The sequence below is a fragment of the Bidens hawaiensis genome, unplaced genomic scaffold (assembly GCF_021521415.1).
Source record: "Bidens hawaiensis isolate Kalapana, Puna unplaced genomic scaffold, B.hawaiensis_p1.1 tig00039984_1, whole genome shotgun sequence".
In the NCBI taxonomy this organism is placed as follows: domain Eukaryota; kingdom Viridiplantae; phylum Streptophyta; class Magnoliopsida; order Asterales; family Asteraceae; genus Bidens; species Bidens hawaiensis.
In genome coordinates this window covers 81,662-91,953 of record NW_027497035.1, presented here as the reverse complement: position 1 = coordinate 91,953, position 10,292 = coordinate 81,662, and the positions used below count along the sequence as shown (strand labels likewise).

The window sequence follows — 10,292 nt, the reverse complement described above, 5'->3', positions numbered from 1 at the left end:
CAGAGTAAGTGCCTCAAGGAAAGGAATGTTCAAATGAAGTTGTTTGAGAAGTTCAAGGAACTTGGAGTTTTGCTCCTCGTCTATGTCCGATCGAAGTCTCCCAGGATAGGGCAGTTTGGGTTTGTAGACTCTCAGAGGTGGGTTAGATGATGATGAAGGTTTATCGGTCGGCTTTGTACTCAATGGAATAGTCTGCTGGTGTGCCTCGGCCGGAGGAAGCTCCATCTGGATCTCCTCGTCCACCTGCTCCTCTTCATCGACCGCATGTGTAACAACTCTCAAAGGATCAGTGACGTGTGTGAATATATATATATATATATATATATATATAAGTAAAAATTTCCACACAAATCGGGTTTTAAAATAGGTTTTCACCTACAACTAAACCACACACGAAAGGCAAGTGTACCTATCGTTTGTAATTAAGTGTCGGTAAGAACTGAGTATCAATCCATGGACACGGCGACTTTCTAGTACTAAATCTTTGTAAATGACCAACCAAACAAATAAATCTTGATTTGAATATTTAAGTAATTAAACTAGCATAAATGAAAATAAAGCAAGTAAAAATACAAGAAAACAATCAATCCAACAAACTGCCTAGACAAGAATCCACTCTACTAATATGACAAAATAGTAATGATATGACAAAAACATTATGAATCTAAACATAAATACTAGATTTCAATAAAGCAACCTAATACTAGCAAATAATCATCATGATGGGTTTTCAATCAAAAGTTAAACATAGACTAGTTTGTTTGTCAAAACAACAAAGTCTCATAATCAAAGGAAAGCTATCATGAACAACATTCTAACCACCTAAGATTACACTAAAGTAGCCAAATTCATGAAATTAATATAAACTTATGAAACTTTAACTAGCAAGTCATCACCAAGTCAAGAATCATAACAACACTCATCAATTTTCCAATATTAAGTGTAGGGTTTAATACTCATCAATAATTATATAACCAAGTTAATTTTTACTAGTCATTCCTAACTTAGTAATGTAAACAAAGATTTCATGAACATTCATAGTTTACAAACAAACATCTAGAACATAGTTTTTCAACATGAATGCCTAAACATTTGCAAAACTAACAAGGTTATGTAACATAACAAGAATGAACACCATCAATATCAACTTATAAATTCAACCATATTCTTGAAATAAAACCAATTTACCAAAATCATGCATAGATAATATATCACATTAGCAAAAGCTTCAACATTGTCTAGATAGCAAAAGTAACTAGCCCATAAGGCTTAATAAAACTACAATCAAATTAGAAATAAGCATACAAAACATGTTCAAGAACAAAGGAATGCAAACTAAGATCAAGCAAGGATTGAAGGATGGAATGATGAATCTTGTGTTGGTGGAAGCCTCCAAGAATCCCCAAATATTGCTGCACTTGGTTGGGAGAGAATCCCCAAGACTCCACACACCAAAATGAAGTGAAAATAAGTGTTTATAAGCTTCTGGACAAAGTGCATGGTCATACACAAAAAGTGCATGGTCGTGCACTATTTTGGGTAAGTCAAACTTTCACTTTCGGCGGCTCAGAGTTGTAGGTTCCAAAAAAGTGCACGGTCATGCACAAAAAGTGCATGGTCGTGCATTTCCGGCACTAGCTAGTGCACTTTCAAAGTTGATGTGTCTTGTTCTCGGCATCGGATAGTGCACGGGCTCGTGCCCTTGGGAGTGCACGGTGGTGCACAAAAAGTGCATGATGGTGCAGGTTCACTTTTGGCACGATAGTAGATGTGCACGGGTTCCAATAAAGGTGCACCATCATGCACATAAAGTGCATGCTGGTGCAGTTACACAGCATGGTCATGCACTTTCCTAGCATGGTCATGCATTTTTGGCACGCTATCAGATGTGCACGAGTTCCAATAAAGGTGCACCATCATGCACATAAAGTGCATGCTGGTGCAGTTACACAGCATGGTCATGCACTTTCCTAGCATGGTCATGCACCTGCTCTGCATGGTCATGCGCTTTCTTAGCATGGTCATGCACTTTTGGCAGATTCTTGATTTTTGTCCGAAAAACTCCATCTTTTCATCGTTTCTTCGTCGGGCGGGCGCCCGGACCTGCAAATTCATAAATAACTCAAATAAGTTCCGAATACAACGAATTTGCATGGAGTGTTACCAAAATAAGAGGATAATTTGATACTAAAAGGTGTACACTTTGTGTTACATCAATCAGCCTCTCTTTCTCTTCTTGCACCGCTCCTAGTAGTTACCGCTTTGGCGAACCCTCTCGGATTTTTCTCAGTATTACTTGGTAGTGAACCTGGTGCTCTCTCGGATAACTGGTTGGAGATCTCTCCGACGTGACGCTCAATATTAGCTAGAGACGTGGCTTGGTTCTTTAACATAGCATCGTGTTCCGCAAATTTCACCTCATTTGTCACTCGGTTTTCTCTTATCACGCTTCAGCAGCCCTGCCATCATTTCCTCCAGTGAGGCTTTCTTCTCCTCTCTCTCCCCACTTGTTCCGAACTCTCTTGACCTGAACTCCCCTGCCCGAATAGATTCTCTCGACGCTGGTTTTGGTATTGGGCTTGGTAGCCACTGGCTTGTCCCCCTCGATAGTTATTCTGATTTCTCCAGCCAGTGTTCCCGCCGAAGGCGGGGTTTTGATATCTCAAGGGGTTGTTGACGAAGTCAACCTCCTCCTGATTGCTATCCGGGTTAACAGGACAGTCAATGGTGTCATGACCCCCTCGAAAAACCTCACACTTCGCGACGGTAAGATCTCTAACGAGTTTGTTCAAAGCATCAATCTACGCATGCATGCTAGTGCTCGAATCGACCTAAAGTACTCCTCTTGATGATGTGGAAGAATTTCTGCCCCCGTGCCCCTCGTAGCTCGCTGCTAGATCATCAAAAAGGACGACGCACTCATCGGGATCTTCATTCTTAAGGAGGTTCCCGTTAGCTGTTTGGTTCAACATCTCTCTCACGTGTTGAGTGGCTCCATTGTAGAATTTCTCGATGAGCATCCACTTATCTAAACCATGATGAGGAAAACTAAGAAGGAGGTCCTTGAATCTTTCCCAAACTTCCCCGAAAGACTCATCGGATCTCATGCGGAAGGAAAAAATCTCCTCACGGAGTCGAGTGGATTTAGATGGTGGAAAGAATTTGGTCATGAATTTCTCTTGAAGGCCCACCCAAGTGGTGATGGATCCAGCAGGTAGTGACTTCAGCCATTTGTAGGCTTTGCCGGCGAGTGAGAAGGGAAAAAGACGGAGATAGATGGCTTCATCGTTCATGTTGCTGATGTTGAAAGTTTCATAGATTTTAACAAACATGTCGATGTGTTTTGAAGGGTATTCACTCTCTAGCCCTTCGAATTGGAGTGCGGTCTTGATGAGTTGCATGACGTGAGCAGGAATGGACCAGTTGTCAGCGGCGGCACCGTTCGGTAAAATGACGCTTGAATGGGGATTCATCTTCGGCCTACCATAGTCAGCTACTACTCTCCTAGGCGGTTGGTCACCCATGTTCCTATCCCTAGAAGATGCAGAAAAAAACAGAAGAAGAATCAGAACCTGTCGGTGAAACAGAATGCACTCTCTCGGGCTGGACTTACTCGGTATCGTCAGACGGTTCAAGCTTCGGCGGTCCTTGTGAGCGGGTATGACGCATACGACTATAAAGAAAAACTAAAATTAACTAAGCTAAAATTAAACTAAAAACAAATAAAAGCAAATAAGAAAGTAAAAAGAAACAGGGAAGTCCCCAAACTCGGGTCGTTCTCTAATCGCCTCAAACCGTGTTCCCGGCAACGGCACCAAAAACTTTATGTGCGGAAATATATTTATAAATAAAACACTAATCGCAACTAAGCTTTAAAAAACCAAACAATCTATCCTAGTTCACACAAACGGCAAGTGTACCGGTCGCATAGAGCAAAGATGAGGTAAGTCCGGATATCAAACTCGAAGATACGTGAGAACGGCTCAACCCTAATCCAAGTCCTACCTTAATATTTAATTGATTTTATTTTAATTTTTATTTTAAATAATGTAACTTACTTAAGTTACGAAACTAACAAGAAAACTTAACGAAACTTAACGAGGTTTTAACAAATATGAAGAAACGACTACCTACGCAAGAATCCTATTGACAGTTCAATGGCTAATGGAATTAACTAATCACACGATACCGGGATCTTAAAAGAATCAACTAAGGCTCATTAAAGTTCGCTAGATCACCTCTCGGTCTCACCAACTAACCCTCAAAAATTTAAGAAGATTGAATAAAGGCACCGGGAAAAAGATTACCAAGGTACCCTAATGACGCATCTCCTCTCGAACTCAACAACACAAAACCCGCTTAAAATTGGTACTAGCAATTACAGAGATAAAGGGATAACAATATCCAACTCGATCCAAGACACATATTTGCACGCAAAACCGGATAAGACCAAAACTCACTCTCGCGCAATTCTAACATAACCGAATAAATACGTGAGACAAACCGACTCCCTATTACCTCTCGGTCACAAGGAAGGTGAACCTATTGAATTTTAATAATTAATCACACTCAATATTTCTATGGTCGCGCTAACCACATGCAGATCAAAAACACCATGTCTATGACCTAATTGAATAACCCTAACCAGACGATACAAAATCAATCAATCAAGGCAATAAGGAGAATTACATGCAAAAATTATATATAAACAATAACTAACACATCCAAGATCAAAACAGATAAAGCTTTTCAAAAGTAATACGTCGTGTAATTAATAAAAACCAAATAAAGCGTCAAACAAAATCAATATTCATCTCTACCTAGGTAGTGCAAAAGATTTAACCAATAATCATAACCAAAGAAAACTTAACAGATTCAAAAGTCATAATCATCATATCAAGAAATAAAGAGATGAACTTATAAAATAAATAATGCAAACAACTTTGAAGAAAAATAATGTTTCCTATTGCAGTTGCTGTCCCGACTCCCCTTGGCTGTCTTCTTCCTTCCTTAGCTCTAAAAATTGCAAAAACTGAATTTCCTTGGTGTTGAAAACTGTCCGATCGCAACTTCTGCCAATGAGCTTAGGTTTGTTTTTTTTCTTTTGATGCTACACAATCTGCCGACCACTATTCTTTTCCCAAGAAATTAAATTTTCTTGTCTTCTTAAAAGAGACAAGAAGTTCTAGCCTTCCATTCTGGACCAAGCTTCCAAGATTGTTGGACATTGTTTTTCTCCTTAAACCTACTGCCGTGCACTCTCTATTATCATATTAGATTTAGGGTTTTTGGTCTTTTTGTGTTATAATATAATATCTCATGCATGAAAGGCTTGGTTCTTGTAGGCTTAGGTCGGGCCTTGAGTTTATTCTTGGTAACTTGATCATACAGGCCTCATATGTCTTCAAAAAAACCGATCCTTTTCTCTTTTAAAACTCATCACCTACACAAAATAATAAACTTTGTAAGATCAAGTTAAAACGAGTTAAAAGAAATATTTATTATATAAATAAGTAATAAAAAGATGATAAAATGGTACAAAAAAATAAGTGTGTTTTACAACACATCAACATCTTAACAATCAGTTATCGATAAAATCAAACAAATCAACTCAGATACGAAGAACAATAAGCCCTTTGTTTGCAGTCGATTAATCAACGGACAGAAAACCATCGCAAATCCTAGAACATCAACGTCTAACTTTACAAGAATGTAATTAATTGACCACCTTAAAGTCACAATGGTAATAACCGAATGAAATGGTGATGCTAGTAAAGGCAACACAAAATTTCGACAACAAAATCACTAAAAAAAGCACGAATTGAAGCAACTTGATTACCTTTAAGACCTAGGTAAAATATCATAATTTAGGGTTCAATGGTTATGAGAGCATGGCCGGGTTCATCGTCGTCAGTAATGGAGTTGTTGATGGTAGAAAATCTCCGATTCAAGCATACAATATACTTTGACTTCACTGTTGTTGATGGTTGCAGAAGATTAGGGTTCGATTGCAGCAAAACATACTGTTGGAAATCAACCAAACGAAAAAAGGGATCCAATGAAGATGAGTGTTGTGAGGTGCCGGAGGTAGAAACCCTAGGTTCTGGGTAATCACGGTGGTCAGGTGGTGAGTGATTTGATCGAGATACCAGTTTCATCAGTCAACATTTGCAGGGGCAGAGGTAGGGGTTTGACTGAGAGAAGAAATGTGGTGAAGGGTAAATGGAGATATTATAACCCGTAAGGGTTAAGTGGGTCAAACCGGCCTAAATCAATGAGAAACCACTATTTTGAAATCAAGCAATTTGGTGATTTTAAAGGGTGTGGGGAGCAACGTGAGAGCGACATGTAAGATTTTGTGGTAGAGAATTATATAGATAGTTAGATAGATAGGAGGCTACGCAGGGTAGTACACAACTGCCGCTTTTTGGAAGAGACAAGAAGAATAATTTTTTGAGTCTGACACAACAGACCAGCTTTATTACTAATATTTTTGGAGGCCATTGGCTTTTTGGAAAAGAAGACACAAGGGGAAGAAAAAGAGAAGAACAAGCAGTAGGGTATTATTATTCATTGTGTTTTTGTTATTTCAGAGCATATGAACATGATGAATACTCTTAATTTTTATTTGTCTATTATTATGTTTTTTTATGAGTAACTAAACTTGTTAGAACTATCTAGGTTTGGTCGATTGATGATGTTTTAACTATTGTTTTGGGTTGATTAATTAACATATGATTGAATTTCTATTGTCGGTCATATTATTATGATTTTAATTTTTTTTCTATGATTGCTATTGAGTTTGTTCAATATTATATTAATTAAACTTCGTGTGATTTTATCTTTACATGAATTAGTTTTGTGTTTGGTTTAGGGTTGCATATTAGACTGATTACTTGGTGTTTATGGTTGTTTGTAGTAGACGTCACCATAGGGTTTGATTGGTTATAGTTGTTTATCTCAGTAGTTCATCTCCTTTTAGTCAGTTCAAGACATTAGGAGTTGGTTTATCTCTTTGGTCTAGTCGGATCAAGACCTCGTTCGGTTGTCTAGACGTTTTAGGGGTCTTTAATAAAACAGACCGTGGGGACCTATTTTTCCATATCATTGTCTAGTTAGATATTCTTTAGAACTTGGTTTTATGTGTTCGTTGTCACCCGATAGTCGTTGATAGTCGTTAAGATACCTTACCTAGGTGGTTCCCCTTCGTCATATTTGAGAGCTCCGTTAGTGCCGTTAAGTCTCATAAATTAAGTTAGTTTAAAATTAATTAAAAATAAATAAATATTTTTAGGCAGTACTTAGTTAGGGTTTAGTATCGGAGGCACCTCTAGTGTCCTTGAGTTCGATACCCGGACTTTCTCACTCTTTGCTACATGCTACCGGTACACTTGCCGATTGTGTGAACTAGGTTAGGTTGTTTGGTTTTAAAGCTTAGTTGTGAACCACATTATATATATATATATATATATATATTCACACATCAGTATGGGTATACGGTTTAGGTACGCAATTTGGTAAAGATAACGCATCGATACGGAAGGGGTAAGTTCATTTCGGTACGAACCGGTACAGTGTGCGATATAGTTCGGTTCGATGTACCCAAATAAAAAAATAGCTATATATAATGTTAATTTTTATACTTTTATGTATAAATTTATAAGTTTAAGGATCAAATGTAAACTAGTGAAATTAGAGTAGGTCAATTTTTAAAATACACAAACTAATTTGACACAATTGAATAGTTTTTAACTTATATTGTGAAATTATATAAACTTTAGGGACTTGATGTAAAATAGTGAAAGAGTAGGCGGTCAAATGTCAAAATGCATAAACTTATTAAAACCTAAAATGACAAAACCCACGTTCTTCCTCCTTTTCAACAGAATTTGCGTCGCTCTTCCTTCTTCCTCGTTTTCTGGCAGAATTCACAGCAATGACGAAACGATCAGAACGTCTGGCACAAGGTACCACTTAATCAAATCGCTTGACCTAGTTCACATTAACAACAACGATCAAAACAATTTGTAATTGGATTTGGAGCAGCGTACCAGAACGAATTAGAACAAAACAAATTTTGATTGGGTACCCAAGCTTCACTTATCAAGCTCGAGCCGATTCGTGAGCCTAAACGAGTCTGACATTAATATAAACTTTATAATATATATTTTTGTAATTTAATAATTATTAATTGATCTATATAATGTTATGAAAAAATAACTAAACATATTATGTTAGGGTTAAGATGAGTGTCAGTACAGAACTCTTAAATTATTTAAGAACTTGAATGAACTCTTAATAACTAACGTTTTAAATAAAAAAATATTGTATGTTAATGATATTTAAGTGTAGCTTTATCACTTTTTATATTTATATTTACGATTACAATTATGAAAATTAGTTTTACACATATCTAATTGTTTTTTTCATATATATAAATTTGATATTACATAAATTTTACACATGTGTAAACTTGTGATTTATATATGTAATCAAAAATTTATATATAAAATATAGTAAAACTAATCTCAAACAATGTTAATATATGAAAAACAAATATTTGATTCTTATGAGTATCTAAAAGTTCTTAACTTTTTTATAGTCCTGAAATAAGTAATTATAAATATACAAAAATAATTAAGAAATAGTAAACGAGCCGAGTCCAAGACGATAAGAGTACACTCGACAATATGAGAAAAATATGGTTGATTATATCAAGTCTATAAATTTATTTATTACGTTCCACTACACTCGACAACATGAGAAAAATATGGTTGATTATATCAAGTTCTGAATTTATTTATTATGTTCCATTTATTTTGTACTAAATAAATGTATTTAACTAAATATATTCATGGTATGTTGTTTTCTCACAATAAAGGTATCATGCAAACTTTTTTGGTGTGCAATCATATAGGAGATTTTAGGAGCTCTGATTTTTTTTTATTAATTTGATTTTAGGTTTGTAATTTGCATGATCCAAGGTCGCTACAACACTTGATATTGCAATTGCTTTTATTTAAAATTGCATTTTTTATAAGGGCATGCAATTGAAAGAATGATTTCTTGACTGATATGTAATTAGCTAAACGAATGGTGAGACGTTGACCGCCCCAAAAGCATTTTCAAATTTCAACATAAATATAGTTTTCTTTTACTCCCCCGGTGGGGGGTGCCCTTTTGCAGCTCCTAGGGGCATATACGCTACTTACACACACAATATTGCCTTAGGCGCCATGGGCGGATTTAGGAGGGTTTAGGGGTAGCCCTCAACTTTGTCGGCGAAATGCAAATATTTGAGGCTTTTAGCATTATTAAAGAACAAGTATGTATATTATGTTTAGGAGTTTAATAACATCATCCGGAAGTGTCAGAGTGATTGTCAATCATCACACTATAAATCTTTTTGATTCTACCTGCGTAGCTTTAAAACTTGTTTACATTTTTTTTTTCAAACTTCAACTTTCAAATTGATATATTAACTATTGAGTGTTCGCAAAATTTGTCTTCAACTATCATTTGCATCCACTTTTAACCTTCAAAAACCATATTGATTAATTAACTATAAATTGTTTGCAAAATTGGATTTGTAATAGTTCTAAAAAAATTTTTGGATATAGTTGAACTTTTCTTTTAAATTTGTTGCTGAAGTCAGTGTGTTAAGAGTTGTTAGTCAGTCAGTTAGTTATTGAGTTTGTTAAGAGGTTTATACTGTTGTATATATTAGGCCTTGTATAGTTTATTGGGTTAATGGAATGATTCAATCTTTCACAAATTATATGGTATCAAGTTAGGGTTTGGATTCTGTTTATCGTTTCCACGTTCATCTTCGATCTCAATTTCTTTTCAATATCCGGTTAGAGTTTTCATTCAGTTTCGTCTTCTAATTCTCTCATTCATCTCCTTCATTCCAATTTCATTTTTGATTCATCTTCTTTGTTCAAATTCATTTCGTTTATTTTTTCAATATCAATTTCACTTTCAGTTCACATTCAATTTCTTTATTCGTTCTTAATCATGTCTGATTCAAGCTCTACTCTGTCTTTTTCATCTGTGGTGATTATTCAAATCCTCTGTATTTGAATCCATCTGATCATCTTGCCATGATTTTGGTTTCTAAATCGTTCTATGAATCCGGTTTTGGTGCATGGTAGCTTGCAATGAGTATTTCACTTTCTGCTAAAAACAAATTAACATTCATTAATGGCGACACTGTTCGTCAGGCTGATTTGTCTCAAATTTCTCTGTGGAATCATTGAAACCATATGGTCATATCTTGGATTTTTAACACT

The 10,292-nt window shown here is 36.0% G+C and overlaps 1 non-coding gene across 1 annotated transcript; it reads left to right on the top strand.

The window, feature by feature from the left end:
- The first annotated feature begins 3,030 nt into the window (after positions 1–3,030).
- On the top strand, positions 3,031–3,137 carry LOC143591683 (small nucleolar RNA R71). The gene has a single exon (XR_013145742.1). It is a non-coding gene; the product is annotated as a small nucleolar RNA R71 (small nucleolar RNA).
- The last annotated feature ends 7,155 nt before the right edge of the window (positions 3,138–10,292 follow it).